The 19924-nt window shown below is 41.5% G+C and overlaps 5 non-coding genes across 5 annotated transcripts; all 5 read left to right on the forward strand.

The window, feature by feature from the left end:
- The first annotated feature begins 6881 nt into the window (after positions 1-6881).
- LOC126093340 (U6 spliceosomal RNA) lies at positions 6882-6988 on the forward strand. The gene has a single exon (XR_007521511.1). It is a non-coding gene; the product is annotated as a U6 spliceosomal RNA (small nuclear RNA).
- A 2768-nt stretch (positions 6989-9756) lies between these two features.
- Positions 9757-9863, forward strand: LOC126093341 (U6 spliceosomal RNA). Its single transcript, XR_007521512.1, has one exon. It is a non-coding gene; the product is annotated as a U6 spliceosomal RNA (small nuclear RNA).
- A 2768-nt stretch (positions 9864-12631) lies between these two features.
- LOC126093342 (U6 spliceosomal RNA) lies at positions 12632-12738 on the forward strand. Its single transcript, XR_007521513.1, has one exon. It is a non-coding gene; the product is annotated as a U6 spliceosomal RNA (small nuclear RNA).
- A 2768-nt stretch (positions 12739-15506) lies between these two features.
- On the forward strand, positions 15507-15613 carry LOC126093343 (U6 spliceosomal RNA). The gene has a single exon (XR_007521514.1). It is a non-coding gene; the product is annotated as a U6 spliceosomal RNA (small nuclear RNA).
- Positions 15614-18381: 2768 nt separating this feature from the next.
- Positions 18382-18488, forward strand: LOC126093344 (U6 spliceosomal RNA). The gene has a single exon (XR_007521515.1). It is a non-coding gene; the product is annotated as a U6 spliceosomal RNA (small nuclear RNA).
- Positions 18489-19924: the final 1436 nt, after the last annotated feature.

The raw sequence follows: 19924 nt of genomic DNA on the forward strand, positions 1-19924 counted from the left end.
AAGTTTCAAGGAAAATGCTCATTTAGAACAACAAAATGCAGTGTGCAAACAAACGTCTGCTGACAGCAAAATGTGTCAAAGGCTTTAGGACGAAGACTATATTTTATTTTGTAACAACAAACGGCTTTTAATGAACATGACATCACAACTGTTTACATTTCTAACAGGTAACTGGGAAATTTTACGAACGGTTGTTTGGGAGGCATTACTTACAAAGTAATTTTTCTTTTATGCAAGATGAATTATGTGATGTGTAAGAATGGACAATGAATTTCTTAGATTTGACTCTCATTCAAAACTTAACACTTTGAGGAGCAACTACTTAGCAAAATTTTGGACCCAAAAGACCAGAGATATATGACATTATTTAAAATTTTACTTGACCTTTGTGTTTGATATATTTTAAGGGATAACACATGCAAAAAAGGATGATATTATACTTGAAAGCTTAGCTTTTCTTATAGCTAGACTCTTTAAGTATACTAATTTAAATTGTTAACTTTTCCTATTTGTGTGTTCATGTAGCGTAACAGTGATGTTGCTGTTGGTTGGCTACATCATATATCCTATGCTCAGAATATCAGCTGTCATTGGCTGGTGAGATGATGTGACATGAGCGGTGACTGGCTGACAAAAATGCATAACTGTCTCAATTTAAGTGCTTCAGAAACTGAAGTGCCAAGACGTGCTATGTTGGTGTATAAGATACCATTCAAAGGTTTGAGAAGTTTCGCAGTTCTGAGGGAAAGCTATACTGTCACTTGAAATGCAAAAAGAGTATTTTCACCTCGGAAAAAGTGTCTTTTTAACAGGGAAATACGCGAAAAATCTGGAAATTTATTTTCCTTGTCCACATATATAACCTGAGCATCATGCATGTAGCGTCAATAAGAATACTGTCCTTGTGTAGAATGGGGAAGGCACGCGATCTGTCTTAGTTTGACTTAGGGCAGGTTATGAAGCAGTTTGCTCAGCACAAGCATTTTGAAAACTGTATGACTTGTCGGGTATTTGAAAAGTCCTGTGGTGAGTGTCCTCAGTATCAGGCGAAACCAAGGTGAAACTACGTCCAGATGTGCAACCCCTTATTACAGATGTTGGACATTATAGGCTGGGCAGACTGGAAAAACAGAACAGGCAGTGAACTGTGGCAGAACTAACATCAAGCTTTAAAGATGGGCAGAGTACAAATGAGTGGCACAGTGGCAGAGCACCGCATGGTCCAATGAACCCTGATACCTTCTTCATCAAGCTGATGGTAGGGCATGAATCTGTTGTCTTCCTGGGGAACAGTTCCTTTGCACCAGCACTGCGGGATGCAATGCACCATATCACAAGGCAAGGAGTGTGATGGAGTGGTCTGAGGAACATAGTTGCGAGTTACAACTGATGAGCTGCCAGATCTGAGCCTGATCGCACACATCTGGGGTGTAATTGAACGTGGTGTCAGAGCTCATTGCCCCCTTCCTGGAATTCATGGGAATTAGGTGACCTGTGTGAGCAGATGTGGTGGCAGTGACCTAACAAGGCCCCACTGATTCCATGCCATGATGCTTCACCACTGCTATGCGTGTCAAAGGTGGACATACTGGCTATTAGGTAGGTGAGCATAATGTATTATCGTATGTGTACAACACAGGTAATGCAAAGGCATGGGTATACATATTACAAAAGTAATTTTCACTGCATGTGTATCATGTGCGCAATGGAAAACTGGACCTTGTCTGAATGGTGGCACTAAAAATAATATTAAAGTTACACCAATGCATCATATAAGCGTTACATCTTCCATATGGAGCTAAAGACTGCACAATAATAATGTCGCAGGTGAAGCTGAGTAGCACCTTCACTGTGGTGTAGCGCTTATTATACTAGACTGTTGCATGGAGGGGCGTGATTTCAAAACTCACCTGAACTGTAAAATTTCAATTTCTATATTTGGTTCGAGGACATTCTAGAAATATCCACAAATATCAAGAATCATTGTACTGGAATGTTCTGCAACTGTGTATATACTGTATGTGTTCTGGCCGGAGGCTGTTTGCTCTGTGCTCTTTTATGTGCAAGTGCTGAATAAACCTTCGTTAAGTTAGTGTTCGTCATTCATCTAATTACACCTTCTTCTACGTGAAATTATTCTGCTGGAGGCGCTGGGTATTGGAACTTAAGATAGCGCACTATATTGACGACACAGTGGCTCCCATCAGGCCACAACAGAGCCGCCGTTTACGTGGCGAGAAACGCGAGTTCGAGCCATATTCAACATATCGCAGTCTATTGGAGACAGAAGAAGAGGATCTTACGATGACAACAACTGCGTGCCACCACATGAGACATCCTTCCGGGTTCTCTGGTGACGATGGCCAAGATCCAAACAAGTGGCTGAAGGTATATGAGGGTATAGCCAAATTTAGCAAATGGGATGACACTGTGTTTGGCTAACGTATTTTTCTACTTTGAGGGCACTGCCAAGTAATGGTATGAGAACAACGAGGAGAAGTTCACAAGCTGGGAAGTATTCCAGACGGAACTGTGCAAGTATTTTGGTGACACACAATGACAGAAGAGCAAGGCTGAAGATAAATTAAACTGTAGGGCACAGTGTCCAAGAGAAACTACAGCTTCCTACATTCAAGACGCCTTGGAGCTGTGTAAAATAGTGGATTCTAGAATGAAGGAGGAAGATAAGGTTGCACATCTCATGAAGGGTGTTGCTGAGGACATGTATCAAACCCTACTCCTGAAGGAGGTTTCGACAGCAGATGACTTAATAAAATGTAGCCAGTATATCGAGACAATGAATCAAAAAACAATTACACGCAAGGAGTTTGAATGGCTTCCAAACATAGAATCAATGTCTGTGATGGAGGAAGAAACTGATTTCACAAGTGTTCTTCGTCAGATAGTGAGAGAGGAAGTTCAGAAGGCACTTGGATTGCATGGCGAGCAAAAAACCGAGACATTTCAAGAAGTCATAAGGGAGGGAGTGGGACACACATTGAACCCAATCTGTTGTCCTTCATTTCCCTTTAAAACGGTGAAAAAGTTGAGATCCAGGCGAAGTTTCGTTCCTACAATGCCGCATTAGGAACCTATTAGGGCACCAAGGAAGACTGACGTCTGGAGGACTCATGATAACCAACCAGTTTCCACTGCGGACGACCTGGACATGTGGTGCACTATTGTCGAGAAAGCTGACAGATATTTGATGATGCCTGTGCCAGAAGACAGCAGATCTATCTTAGCCAATGCCAAATTTGGGATGACGAAGATGAACAAGAAGATGTGGGTGCAGGATGATGTAGGTCACCATTGCCGCAAGCTAGCGGTTGGAGAGGTTGCTCTCCAACACGCTGATCAAGGTCTCCATCGCCGTTTAGAATCTCCAGCCAATTATCTATCTTCCGCAACCTGCAAAACTTAAGGGTATGACCTTCCTTGGAGGTGAGGCCGCTGAAGAGAAAATTCCTCCGTCGTCGATCACTACAAAAATGCTAGATGAGATAAGATACTGTTGACAGGAAGATGCGCATTCGAGTGTGTGGAGACTTTGTGATCCAGATGAACTGATCATTCCTGCATTCAGCACTAGAAAGGTAACTGTCATGTGTCATGCCAAGCATCAAATTATTGATCTTGTAGTGGAATGAAAGACAAGCAAACCACTGAAGAGTAACTTCATCACCCCAGTCTCTGTGGTCTCATTTAAGAATGGATTCGGTGAGTTGTGGATAGTTCACTGTCACCAAGAACTGCAGATCCTTCCAAGACGCATGTGCACAGCAAATGCTCAGCTGTTAATTGCACAACAGCTGAGCATCATAGAAACCTCCCATGCCAAGTCTGTGGGCGAAATTAGTGCTACCACTATGAGACAAGATCTTATAGCTCGACTATCACCAGATCTCACTAATGAACAATAGAAGTAGTATTTGACATTCTTCAAGAGTTCTCTGAATGCTTCAATCCACAGGTGAAGAGCAAATTAGACAAATGGATGGTGAAGCACCGGATTAGCACAGGAGACCATCAACCAATAAGCCAGAGAGCATATCATGTGTCAGCAATGGAAGATCGAATGTTTCGTGACGAGGTAGAGAAATTGATGAATGACGTCATTCAGCCTTCACAGAGCCCATGGTCGTCACCAGTGGTTCTCATCAGGAAGAAGGATGGCAGTTGGCGCTTTTGTGTTGATTACAGGAAGCTTAATAAGATAACTAAAAAGTACGTTTACCCTCTTCCACGAATTGACGATACAATAGATTGTCTGAAGGGGGCTAAGTTTTTCTCAACCATGGACATATACTCGGGCTATTGACAAATCGAAGTAGATGAGGCTGATCATGAGAAAACTGCATTCATCGTCCCTGAGGGCCTCTATGAGTTTAAGGTAATGCCATTTGGTTTGTGTAATGCAACAGCAACTTTTGAACGGATGATGCATGATCTAGTAAGTCACCTGAAGTGGACGATGTGTCTTTATTATTTAGGTGACATTATAGTGTTCTCAGACACATTTGATGATCACATAAAAAGACTGAGGACCGCTCGTAAGTGTCTCCAACAAGGCGGAATGAAACTTGTGTCAAATGAAGGTGTGTGGCCAAACCCAGAAAAGGTGAGATCTATAATGGAATTTCCTATTCCTAAAAGTATTAGAGATGTGAGAAGCTTCCTCGGATTATGTTCTTATTACAATCATTTTATCAAAGACTATCATATTAAAGCCAGGCCTCTCCAAGAGTTGTTAAAAGCTGATTCTAAATTTATCTGTGTTGGTGCTCAACAAGATTCTTTTGATGTGCTGCGAAAAGCTCTGACAATTGACCCTGTACTTGATCTGTATGATGAAAGAGCACCTACAGAACTACACACAGATGCCAGTGGGTATCGGATTAGTGCTGTTCTGGTTGGAAAGAGAAGGTTATAGCCAGTGCTTCTACTTACAAAAGTTGAGAGAAACTGCTCAGCTACAGAAAGAGAATGTGTTACTGTGATCTGAGCCAGGTGCAAATTTCGACAGTGTCTCTATGGAATGCCATTCACAGTTGTTACAGACCATCATTCACTTTGTTGGCTGACAGATCTTAAGGACCCAAAAGGATGACTCACGAGGTGGGCACTATGTCTTCAAGCGTATGACATTACCATAGTGCACAAAAATGGAAGAAAACACCAAGATGCCAACTGTCTCTCAAGAAACTTTGTGTAAGACCACCAAGACTTTGATGAAAATAGTAACATATAACACTATATGTTAATATTAGCATACTGGTCTGCTTTCTAAACACTTCAGTGTTGTGGTATTCATTAACTGACACCTTTGAAATTAATTTAGGTAACTATATGTAGTGGCTGATTGCCAGACATGTGGGAAAATACTTTGTGGGTCACACCAGTGAAATTTGTACATGACATGCTGCTTCACCACAGATTTGCTGTAATAGTTGGTTTTTAGGTGAAGGGCAGTGGCTCATTACACAGGCAGATATGCTTCAGTTAAGAATCTGGTGAGGTGTCACCTGCAGTGACAGCACTTTGAATCCCATCAATGTCATACAAGTCGATGCTGTTCATAATTGCAGCTGATGCACCTCTCATCCTGTGTCTAGGAGAAAGATTGGACAATCTCTGCATGCAATATTCATTATGTCACATACACAGAAGCTCTACCACATAAGCAGATACAGAGCCAGTCTAGACACAAAACACTAGCAAGCTTCAAGATTTTGGAATAGACAACAACATCACAAACCAGTTTGTCTCACATGACACCAATAGCTACTCAGTTGTTAACTGCTTTCAGATACTAAATCTATCACTCTTTGTTTTGCACTAACAATTCTTCCTGCAATAACAACATTCACCAAACTGGATTACATCTGATTGACATTTCCCAGGAACATAACTATAGCTACTAACACAATGCTAACCTGGTTTCTCCTACCACAAGTCCCCTCAATATTTTAGGCTCATTCACACATCTCCATCACAGTGTTTCACTGTTGTCAAGTAGACCTGCCCTGTGTAAACTTGGATCAACACAAATATATCACCTGGTATTGTACTGAAAACGGAACTATGTCCATCATTCCTCACACAACTCGCATTCACCCATCCATGCCCTAGTAATAACCTACACTGCTGTGTTTCAAAGTGTGCAATATGAATGCTGTTTTTAATGGTTCGTGAGGCTACTGTGTCTCTTGTTGCAGTCACAATTGTCTACTGGCGCCATTGGATGAATAGGACCATGCTTGGTGTCTGTGGAGTTACTCAATAATTTACATGGTCACAGACTGTGTCTTCTTGTGGTGTACTTGATGTGTGAGTTAAAAGTTGCCTTACATATGCGACTCTGTCATTAAATCGATTAGTATCATAAGAAAGTACCACTGCAAGAGTAATGAAATTTGTGTTAGCAGTGAAGACAGTTTCGCAAAAATATTCACTTTTTTTGAGAGTCTTGAAGACCTGCTACCAGCTCCAATCAGAGTCATTTATCCCACACATTAGAGAAGTGTGTTTCATAGGTATGCCTGTAAGACACTAAATTCGGGATGTAAGAACATGGCGTCAATAGGTGCCAACACGTCTTGCTGCCGCCTAGCGGCAGCTGTGTGAAGCTGCTGCTGCTCTGGGTGGATGCTGCGAGAGCAAGCGACTCTACGATCTAAGTTTTACATCCAATACTGCCAAATAATACAGTTGACAGAGCTGCCACTTACTAATAACGACACCTCGCAGTAATTAATTGACAGATTAGCACTCGGCAGGCCTTGTGTTCCTCGCCAGAGCTGCGTAAAGCTACGTCCAAGCCGAACCATGTTTGACGTGACGCCATAACTATATATACAATTTCAGAGGGCTCCTCGAATGTACTCGCTTCGGCGGTACATATACTAAAATTGGAACGATACAGAGAAGATTAGCATGGCCCCTGCGCAAGGATGACACGCAAAATCGTGAAGCGTTCCACATTTTTTTCGCAATCTCACTCTCTCATGTCTCACATCAGCTGCTAATACCCTCAGCCACCTACACAAGTTTCGCTTCATATCTGCACCCACTTGTCACAAACTATGCTCTCCATTTACGCAGTTCTCCTCCACTCTCTTTCATTCACAACAGAACATGATAAAACTGGCGATAAACCTATCCCTTACATCACCAATGCACATCTAAAACGTCACTCTAATAACAAGTCAGCAAGCACACCAAAACCACAACTACACTGACACAAGTACATGTCACTAGCACCCCTTCAGCTCATTGGCAAACCTGACACAAATCACAGCCAGTCTAAGCCTAAGATTAAGACTAAGCCTAGCACAGGCAAAAGCCTCTTCTCTTCCTCAGTATCACACTCAGCTGTCACAACATCTCTTCCTACTGTCTCAATCATGTCATTTCATAACACACACCTACTGCCACACACAACATTTGGAAACCTTACATCAACTTTACACAAGATAGCTGCATGTTCCAAATCTTTCTCACACACATAGTTTCACTCAGACTACTGCTTAAATACACTCTAGCGCTCTAACATTAGCTTGCATTACCTAATATTTATTTTTCTCTAACGCCTACAAAGCTTCTGGTGCCTGTATGCCACTATCACATACTGTCTGCACACAGACCCACAACATTTATCTCTATTCATCTTCATGGCTGTAGCTGATGCCATAATTGTTTCAGCAGCATAAATAAACATGTGAAGGAAGATGTCTCTTTAATCATTAAGTGTGCAAGCTACCCCTTTACAGGAAGTTCATTTAACATTATGTTTCAAGTAACTTTCCTAGTGGCCTTGCTATCCAGCTGCAGCCCTCATAATACAGACTGCAGGTGACACCTCATCAGATTCTTAACTGAAGCATATCTGCCTGTGAAATAAGACACTGCCCGTCACCTAAAAACCAACTATTACAGCAAATCTGTGGTGAATCAGCATGTCATGTACAAATTTCGATGGTGTGACCCACAAAGTATTTTCCCACATGTCTGGCAATCAGCCACTACATATAGTTACCTAAATTAATTTCAAAAGTGTCAGCCAATGAATACCACAACATTGAAGTGTTTAGAAAGCAGACCAGTATGCTAATAATAACATATAACACTGTATGTTAATATTAGCATACTGGTCTGCTTTCTAAACACTTCAGTGTTGTGGTATTCATTAACTGGCACCTTTGAAATTAATTTAGGTAACTATATGTAGTGGCTGATAGCCAGACATGTGGGAAAATACTTTGTAGGTCACACCAGTGAAATTTGTACATGACATGCTGCTTCACCACAGATTTGCTGTAATAGTTGGTTTTTAGGTGAAGGGCAGTGGCTCATTACACAGGCAGATATACTTCAGTTAAGAATCTGGTGAGGTGTCACCTGCAGTGACAGCACTTTGAATCCCATCAATGTCATACAAGTCGATGCTGTTCATAATTGCAGCTGATGCACCTCTCATCCTGTGTCTAGGAGAAAGATTGGACAATCTCTGCATTCAATATTCATTATGTCACATACACAGAAGCTCTACCACATAAGCAGATACAGAGCCAGTCTAGACACAAAACACTAGCAAGCTTCAAGATTTTGGAATAGACAACAACATCACAAACCAGTTTGTCTCACATGACACCAATAGCTACTCAGTTGTTAACTGCTTTCAGATACTAAATCTATCACTCTTTGTTTTGCACTAACAATTCTTCCTGCAATAACAACATTCACCAAACTGGATTACATCTGATTGACATTTCCCAGGAACATAACTATAGCTACTAACACAATGCTAACCTGGTTTCTCCTACCACAAGTCCCCTCAATATTTTAGGCTCATTCACACATCTCCATCACAGTGTTTCACTGTTGTCAAGTAGACCTGCCCTGTGTAAACTTGGATCAACACAAATATATCACCTGGTATTGTACTGAAAACGGAACTATGTCCATCATTCCTCACACAACTCGCATTCACCCATCCATGCCCTAGTAATGACCTACACTGCTGTGTTTCAAAGTGTGCAATATGAATGCTGTTTTTAATGGTTCGTGAGGCTACTGTGTCTCTTGTTGCAGTCACAATTGTCTACTGGCGCCATTGGATGAATAGGACCATGCTTGGTGTCTGTGGAGTTACTCAATAATTTACATGGTCACAGACTGTGTCTTCTTGAGGTGTACTTGATGTGTGAGTTAAAAGTTGCCTTACATATGCGACTCTGTCTTTAAATCGATTAGTATCATAAGAAAGTACCACTGCAAGAGTAATGAAATTTGTGTTAGCAGTGAAGACAGTTTCGCAAAATTATTCACTTTTTTTGAGAGTCTTGAAGACCTGCTACCAGTTCCAATCAGAGTCATTTATCCCACACATTAGAGAAGTGTGTTTCATAGGTATGCCTGTAAGACACTAAATTCGGGATGTAAGAACATGGCGTCAATAGGTGCCAACACGTCTTACTGCCGCCTAGCGGCAGCTGTGTGAAGCTGCTGCTGCTCTGGGTGGATGCTGCGAGAGCAAGCGACTCTACGATCTAAGTTTTACATCCAATACTGCCAAATAATACAGTTGACAGAGCTGCCACTTACTAATAACGACACCTCGCAGTAATTAATTGACAGATTAGCACTCGGCAGGCCTTATGTTCCTCGCCAGAGCTGCGTAAAGCTACGTCCAAGCCGAACCATGTTTGACGCGACGCCATAACTATATATACAATTTCAGAGGGCTCCTCGAATGTACTCGCTTCGGCGGTACATATACTAAAATTGGAACGATACAGAGAAGATTAGCATGGCCCCTGCGCAAGGATGACACGCAAAATCGTGAAGCGTTCCACATTTTTTTCGCAATCTCACTCTCTCATGTCTCACATCAGCTGCTAATACCCTCAGCCACCTACACAAGTTTCGCTTCATATCTGCACCCACTTGTCACAAACTATGCTCTCCATTTACGCAGTTCTCCTCCACTCTCTTTCATTCACAACAGAACATGATAAAACTGGCGATAAACCTATCCCTTACATCACCAATGCACATCTAAAACGTCACTCTAATAACAAGTCAGCAAGCACACCAAAACCACAACTACACTGACACAAGTACATGTCACTAGCACCCCTTCAGCTCATTGGCAAACCTGACACAAATCACAGCCAGTCTAAGCCTAAGATTAAGACTAAGCCTAGCACAGGCAAAAGCCTCTTCTCTTCCTCAGTATCACACTCAGCTGTCACAACATCTCTTCCTACTGTCTCAATCATGTCATTTCATAACACACACCTACTGCCACACACAACATTTGGAAACCTTACATCAACTTTACACAAGATAGCTGCATGTTCCAAATCTTTCTCACACACATAGTTTCACTCAGACTACTGCTTAAATACACTCTAGCGCTCTAACATTAGCTTGCATTACCTAATATTTATTTTTCTCTAACGCCTACAAAGCTTCTGGTGCCTGTATGCCACTATCACATACTGTCTGCACACAGACCCACAACATTTATCTCTATTCATCTTCATGGCTGCAGCTGATGCCATAATTGTTTCAGCAGCATAAATAAACATGTGAAGGAAGATGTCTCTTTAATCATTAAGTGTGCAAGCTACCCCTTTACAGGAAGTTCATTTAACATTATGTTTCAAGTAACTTTCCTAGTGGCCTTGCTATCCAGCTGCAGCCCTCATAATACAGACTGCAGGTGACACCTCATCAGATTCTTAACTGAAGCACATCTGCCTGTGAAATAAGACACTGCCCGTCACCTAAAAACCAACTATTACAGCAAATCTGTGGTGAATCAGCATGTCATGTACAAATTTCGATGGTGTGACCCACAAAGTATTTTCCCACATGTCTGGCAATCAGCCACTACATATAGTTACCTAAATTAATTTCAAAAGTGTCAGCCAATGAATACCACAACATTGAAGTGTTTAGAAAGCAGACCAGTATGCTAATGTTAACATATAACACTGTATGTTAATATTAGCATACTGGTCTGCTTTCTAAACACTTCAGTGTTGTGGTATTCATTAACTGACACGTTTGAAATTAATTTAGGTAACTATATGTAGTGGCTGATTGCCAGACATGTGGGAAAATACTTTGTAGGTCACACCAGTGAAATTTGTACATGACATGCTGCTTCACCACAGATTTGCTGTAATAGTTGGTTTTTAGGTGAAGGGCAGTGGCTCATTACACAGGCAGATATACTTCAGTTAAGAATCTGGTGAGGTGTCACCTGCAGTGACAGCACTTTGAATCCCATCAATGTCATACAAGTCGATGCTGTTCATAATTGCAGCTGATGCACTTCTCATCCTGTGTCTAGGAGAAAGATTGGACAATCTCTGCATGCAATATTCATTATGTCACATACACAGAAGCTCTACCACATAAGCAGATACAGAGCCAGTCTAGACACAAAACACTAGCAAGCTTCAAGATTTTGGAATAGACAACAACATCACAAACCAGTTTGTCTCACATGACACCAATAGCTACTCAGTTGTTAACTGCTTTCAGATACTAAATCTATCACTCTTTGTTTTGCACTAGCAAATCTTCCTGCAATAACAACATTCACCAAACTGGATTACATCTGATTGACATTTCCCAGGAACATAACTATAGCTACTAACACAATGCTAACCTGGTTTCTCCTACCACAAGTCCCCTCAATATTTTAGGCTCATTCACACATCTCCATCACAGTGTTTCACTGTTGTCAAGTAGACCTGCCCTGTGTAAACTTGGATCAACACAAATATATCACCTGGTATTGTACTGAAAACGGAACTATGTCCATCATTCCTCACACAACTCGCATTCACCCATCCATGCCCTAGTAATGACCTACACTGCTGTGTTTCAAAGTGTGCAATATGAATGCTGTTTTTAATGGTTCGTGAGGCTACTGTGTCTCTTGTTGCAGTCACAATTGTCTACTGGCGCCATTGGATGAATAGGACCATGCTTGGTGTCTGTGGAGTTACTCAATAATTTACATGGTCACAGACTGTGTCTTCTTGTGGTGTACTTGATGTGTGAGTTAAAAGTTGCCTTACATATGCGACTCTGTCTTTAAATCGATTAGTATCATAAGAAAGTACCACTGCAAGAGTAATGAAATTTGTGTTAGCAGTGAAGACAGTTTCGCAAAATTATTCACTTTTTTTGAGAGTCTTGAAGACCTGCTACCAGTTCCAATCAGAGTCATTTATCCCACACATTAGAGAAGTGTGTTTCATAGGTATGCCTGTAAGACACTAAATTCGGGATGTAAGAACATGGCGTCAATAGGTGCCAACACGTCTTGCTGCCGCCTAGCGGCAGCTGTGTGAAGCTGCTGCTGCTCTGGGTGGATGCTGCGAGAGCAAGCGACTCTACGATCTAAGTTTTACATCCAATACTGCCAAATAATACAGTTGACAGAGCTGCCACTTACTAATAACGACACCTCGCAGTAATTAATTGACAGATTAGCACTCGGCAGGCCTTGTGTTCCTCGCCAGAGCTGCGTAAAGCTACGTCCAAGCCGAACCATGTTTGACGCGATGCCATAACTATATATACAATTTCAGAGGGCTCCTCGAATGTACTCGCTTCGGCGGTACATATACTAAAATTGGAACGATACAGAGAAGATTAGCATGGCCCCTGCGCAAGGATGACACGCAAAATCGTGAAGCGTTCCACATTTTTTTCGCAATCTCACTCTCTCATGTCTCACATCAGCTGCTAATACCCTCAGCCACCTACACAAGTTTCGCTTCATATCTGCACCCACTTGTCACAAACTATGCTCACCATTTACGCAGTTCTCCTCCACTCTCTTTCATTCACAACAGAACATGATAAAACTGGCGATAAACCTATCCCTTACATCACCAATGCACATCTAAAACGTCACTCTAATAACAAGTCAGCAAGCACACCAAAACCACAACTACACTGACACAAGTACATGTCACTAGCACCCCTTCAGCTCATTGGCAAACCTGACACAAATCACAGCCAGTCTAAGCCTAAGATTAAGACTAAGCCTAGCACAGGCAAAAGCCTCTTCTCTTCCTCAGTATCACACTCAGCTGTCACAACATCTCTTCCTACTGTCTCAATCATGTCATTTCATAACACACACCTACTGCCACACACAACATTTGGAAACCTTACATCAACTTTACACAAGATAGCTGCATGTTCCAAATCTTTCTCACACACATAGTTTCACTCAGACTACTGCTTAAATACACTCTAGCGCTCTAACATTAGCTTGCATTACCTAATATTTATTTTTCTCTAACGCCTACAAAGCTTCTGGTGCCTGTATGCCACTATCACATACTGTCTGCACACAGACCCACAACATTTATCTCTATTCATCTTCATGGCTGTAGCTGATGCCATAATTGTTTCAGCAGCATAAATAAACATGTGAAGGAAGATGTCTCTTTAATCATTAAGTGTGCAAGCTACCCCTTTACAGGAAGTTCATTTAACATTATGTTTCAAGTAACTTTCCTAGTGGCCTTGCTATCCAGCTGCAGCCCTCATAATACAGACTGCAGGTGACACCTCATCAGATTCTTAACTGAAGCACATCTGCCTGTGAAATAAGACACTGCCCGTCACCTAAAAACCAACTATTACAGCAAATCTGTGGTGAATCAGCATGTCATGTACAAATTTCGATGGTGTGACCCACAAAGTATTTTCCCACATGTCTGGTAATCAGCCACTACATATAGTTACCTAAATTAATTTCAAAAGTGTCAGCCAATGAATACCACAACATTGAAGTGTTTAGAAAGCAGACCAGTATGCTAATATTAACATATAACACTGTATGTTAATATTAGCATACTGGTCTGCTTTCTAAACACTTCAGTGTTGTGGTATTCATTAACTGACACCTTTGAAATTAATTTAGGTAACTATATGTAGTGGCTGATAGCCAGACATGTGGGAAAATACTTTGTAGGTCACACCAGTGAAATTTGTACATGACATGCTGCTTCACCACAGATTTGCTGTAATAGTTGGTTTTTAGGTGAAGGGCAGTGGCTCATTACACAGGCAGATATACTTCAGTTAAGAATCTGGTGAGGTGTCACCTGCAGTGACAGCACTTTGAATCCCATCAATGTCATACAAGTCGATGCTGTTCATAATTGCAGCTGATGCACCTCTCATCCTGTGTCTAGGAGAAAGATTGGACAATCTCTGCATTCAATATTCATTATGTCACATACACAGAAGCTCTACCACATAAGCAGATACAGAGCCAGTCTAGACACAAAACACTAGCAAGCTTCAAGATTTTGGAATAGACAACAACATCACAAACCAGTTTGTCTCACATGACACCAATAGCTACTCAGTTGTTAACTGCTTTCAGATACTAAATCTATCACTCTTTGTTTTGCACTAGCAATTCTTCCTGCAATAACAACATTCACCAAACTGGATTACATCTGATTGACATTTCCCAGGAACATAACTATAGCTACTAACACAATGCTAACCTGGTTTCTCCTACCACAAGTCCCCTCAATATTTTAGGCTCATTCACACATCTCCATCACAGTGTTTCACTGTTGTCAAGTAGACCTGCCCTGTGTAAACTTGGATCAACACAAATATATCACCTGGTATTGTACTGAAAACGGAACTATGTCCATCATTCCTCACACAACTCGCATTCACCCATCCATGCCCTAGTAATGACCTACACTGCTGTGTTTCAAAGTGTGCAATATGAATGCTGTTTTTAATGGTTCGTGAGGCTACTGTGTCTCTTGTTGCAGTCACAATTGTCTTCTGGCGCCATTGGATGAATAGGACCATGCTTGGTGTCTGTGGAGTTACTCAATAATTTACATGGTCACAGACTGTGTCTTCTTGTGGTGTACTTGATGTGTGAGTTAAAAGTTGCCTTACATATGCGACTCTGTCTTTAAATCGATTAGTATCATAAGAAAGTACCACTGCAAGAGTAATGAAATTTGTGTTAGCAGTGAAGACAGTTTCGCAAAAATATTCACTTGTTTTGAGAGTCTTGAAGACCTGCTACCAGCTCCAATCAGAGTCATTTATCCCACACATTAGAGAAGTGTGTTTCATAGGTATGCCTGTAAGACACTAAATTCGGGATGTAAGAACATGGCGTCAATAGGTGCCAACACGTCTTGCTGCCGCCTAGCGGCAGCTGTGTGAAGCTGCTGCTGCTCTGGGTGGATGCTGCGAGAGCAAGCGACTCTACGATCTAAGTTTTACATCCAATACTGCCAAATAATACAGCTGACAGAGCTGCCACTTACTAATAACGACACCTCGCAGTAATTAATTGACAGATTAGCACTCAGCAGGCCTTGTGTTCCTCGCCAGAGCTGCGTAAAGCTACGTCCAAGCCGAACCATGTTTGACGCGACGCCATAACTATATATACAATTTCAGAGGGCTCCTCGAATGTACTCGCTTCGGCGGTACATATACTAAAATTGGAACGATACAGAGAAGATTAGCATGGCCCCTGCGCAAGGATGACACGCAAAATCGTGAAGCGTTCCACATTTTTTTCGCAATCTCACTCTCTCATGTCTCACATCAGCTGCTAATACCCTCAGCCACCTACACAAGTTTCGCTTCATATCTGCACCCACTTGTCACAAACTATGCTCACCATTTACGCAGTTCTCCTCCACTCTCTTTCATTCACAACAGAACATGATAAAACTGGCGATAAACCTATCCCTTACATCACCAATGCACATCTAAAACGTCACTCTAATAACAAGTCAGCAAGCACACCAAAACCACAACTACACTGACACAAGTACATGTCACTAGCACCCCTTCAGCTCATTGGCAAACCTGACACAAATCACAGCCAGTCTAAGCCTAAGATTAAGACTAAGCCTAGCACAGGCAAAAGCCTCTTCTCTTCCTCAGTATCACACTCAGCTGTCACAACATCTCTTCCTACTGTCTCAATCATGTCATTTCATAACACACACCTACTGCCACACACAACATTTGGAAACCTTACATCAACTTTACACAAGATAGCTGCATGTTCCAAATCTTTCTCACACACATAGTTTCACTCAGACTACTGCTTAAATACACTCTAGCGCTCTAACATTAGCTTGCATTACCTAATATTTATTTTTCTCTAACGCCTACAAAGCTTCTGGTGCCTGTATGCCACTATCACATACTGTCTGCACACAGACCCACAACATTTATCTCTATTCATCTTCATGGCTGTAGCTGATGCCATAATTGTTTCAGCAGCATAAATAAACATGTGAAGGAAGATGTCTCTTTAATCATTAAGTGTGCAAGCTACCCCTTTACAGGAAGTTCATTTAACATTATGTTTCAAGTAACTTTCCTAGTGGCCTTGCTATCCAGCTGCAGCCCTCATAATACAGACTGCAGGTGACACCTCATCAGATTCTTAACTGAAGCACATCTGCCTGTGAAATAAGACACTGCCCGTTACCTAAAAACCAACTATTACAGCAAATCTGTGGTGAATCAGCATGTCATGTACAAATTTCGATGGTGTGACCCACAAAGTATTTTCCCACATGTCTGGTAATCAGCCACTACATATAGTTACCTAAATTAATTTCAAAAGTGTCAGCCAATGAATACCACAACATTGAAGTGTTTAGAAAGCAGACCAGTATGCTAATATTAACATATAACACTGTATGTTAATATTAGCATACTGGTCTGCTTTCTAAACACTTCAGTGTTGTGGTATTCATTAACTGACACCTTTGAAATTAATTTAGGTAACTATATGTAGTGGCTGATAGCCAGACATGTGGGAAAATACTTTGTAGGTCACACCAGTGAAATTTGTACATGACATGCTGCTTCACCACAGATTTGCTGTAATAGTTGGTTTTTAGGTGAAGGGCAGTGGCTCATTACACAGGCAGATATACTTCAGTTAAGAATCTGGTGAGGTGTCACCTGCAGTGACAGCACTTTGAATCCCATCAATGTCATACAAGTCGATGCTGTTCATAATTGCAGCTGATGCACCTCTCATCCTGTGTCTAGGAGAAAGATTGGACAATCTCTGCATTCAATATTCATTATGTCACATACACAGAAGCTCTACCACATAAGCAGATACAGAGCCAGTCTAGACACAAAACACTAGCAAGCTTCAAGATTTTGGAATAGACAACAACATCACAAACCAGTTTGTCTCACATGACACCAATAGCTACTCAGTTGTTAACTGCTTTCAGATACTAAATCTATCACTCTTTGTTTTGCACTAGCAATTCTTCCTGCAATAACAACATTCACCAAACTGGATTACATCTGATTGACATTTCCCAGGAACATAACTATAGCTACTAACACAATGCTAACCTGGTTTCTCCTACCACAAGTCCCCTCAATATTTTAGGCTCATTCACACATCTCCATCACAGTGTTTCACTGTTGTCAAGTAGACCTGCCCTGTGTAAACTTGGATCAACACAAATATATCACCTGGTATTGTACTGAAAACGGAACTATGTCCATCATTCCTCACACAACTCGCATTCACCCATCCATGCCCTAGTAATGACCTACACTGCTGTGTTTCAAAGTGTGCAATATGAATGCTGTTTTTAATGGTTCGTGAGGCTACTGTGTCTCTTGTTGCAGTCACAATTGTCTTCTGGCGCCATTGGATGAATAGGACCATGCTTGGTGTCTGTGGAGTTACTCAATAATTTACATGGTCACAGACTGTGTCTTCTTGTGGTGTACTTGATGTGTGAGTTAAAAGTTGCCTTACATATGCGACTCTGTCTTTAAATCGATTAGTATCATAAGAAAGTACCACTGCAAGAGTAATGAAATTTGTGTTAGCAGTGAAGACAGTTTCGCAAAATTATTCACTTTTTTTGAGAGTCTTGAAGACCTGCTACCAGTTCCAATCAGAGTCATTTATCCCACACATTAGAGAAGTGTGTTTCATAGGTATGCCTGTAAGACACTAAATTCGGGATGTAAGAACATGGCGTCAATAGGTGCCAACACGTCTTGCTGCCGCCTAGCGGCAGCTGTGTGAAGCTGCTGCTGCTCTGGGTGGATGCTGCGAGAGCAAGCGACTCTACGATCTAAGTTTTACATCCAATACTGCCAAATAATACAGTTGACAGAGCTGCCACTTACTAATAACGACACCTCGCAGTAATTAATTGACAGATTAGCACTCAGCAGGCCTTGTGTTCCTCGCCAGAGCTGCGTAAAGCTACGTCCAAGCCGAACCATGTTTGACGCGACGCCATAACTATATATACAATTTCAGAGGGCTCCTCGAATGTACTCGCTTCGGCGGTACATATACTAAAATTGGAACGATACAGAGAAGATTAGCATGGCCCCTGCGCAAGGATGACACGCAAAATCGTGAAGCGTTCCACATTTTTTTCGCAATCTCACTCTCTCATGTCTCACATCAGCTGCTAATACCCTCAGCCACCTACACAAGTTTCGCTTCATATCTGCACCCACTTGTCACAAACTATGCTCTCCATTTACGCAGTTCTCCTCCACTCTCTTTCATTCACAACAGAACATGATAAAACTGGCGATAAACCTATCCCTTACATCACCAATGCACATCTAAAACGTCACTCTAATAACAAGTCAGCAAGCACACCAAAACCACAACTACACTGACACAAGTACATGTCACTAGCACCCCTTCAGCTCATTGGCAAACCTGACACAAATCACAGCCAGTCTAAGCCTAAGATTAAGACTAAGCCTAGCACAGGCAAAAGCCTCTTCTCTTCCTCAGTATCACACTCAGCTGTCACAACATCTCTTCCTACTGTCTCAATCATGTCATTTCATAACACACACCTACTGCCACACACAACATTTGAAAACCTTACATCAACTTTACACAAGATAGCTGCATGTTCCAAATCTTTCTCACTCACATAGTTTCACTCAGACTACTGCTTAAATACACTCTAGCGCTCTAACATTAGCTTGCATTACCTAATATTTATTTTTCTCTAACGCCTACAAAGCTTCTGGTGCCTGTATGCCACTATCACATACTGTCTGCACACAGACCCACAACATTTATCTCTATTCATCTTCATGGCTGCAGCTGATGCCATAATTGTTTCAGCAGCATAAATAAACATGTGAAGGAAGATGTCTCTTTAATCATTAAGTGTGCAAGCTACCCCTTTACAGGAAGTTCATTTAACATTATGTTTCAAGTAAATTTCCTAGTGGCCTTGCTATCCAGCTGCAGCCCTCATAATACAGACTGCAGGTGACACCTCATCAGATTCTTAACTGAAGCACATCTGCCTGTGAAATAAGACACTGCCCGTCACCTAAAAACCAACTATTACAGCAAATCTGTGGTGAATCAGCATGTCATGTACAAATTTCGATGGTGTGACCCACAAAGTATTTTCCCACATGTCTGGCAATCAGCCACTACATATAGTTACCTAAATTAATTTCAAAAGTGTCAGCCAATGAATACCACAACATTGAAGTGTTTAGAAAGCAGACCAGTATGCTAATATTAACATATAACACTGTATGGTAATATTAGCATACTGGTCTGCTTTCTAAACACTTCAGTGTTGTGGTATTCATTAACTGACACGTTTGAAATTAATTTAGGTAACTATATGTAGTGGCTGATAGCCAGACATGTGGGAAAATACTTTGTAGGTCACACCAGTGAAATTTGTACATGACATGCTGCTTCACCACAGATTCGCTGTAATAGTTGGTTTTTAGGTGAAGGGCAGTGGCTCATTACACAGGCAGATATACTTCAGTTAAGAATCTGGTGAGGTGTCACCTGCAGTGACAGCACTTTGAATCC

Source organism: Schistocerca cancellata, chromosome 7 (genome assembly GCF_023864275.1).
Source record: "Schistocerca cancellata isolate TAMUIC-IGC-003103 chromosome 7, iqSchCanc2.1, whole genome shotgun sequence".
Taxonomy (NCBI): Eukaryota; Metazoa; Arthropoda; class Insecta; order Orthoptera; family Acrididae; genus Schistocerca; species Schistocerca cancellata.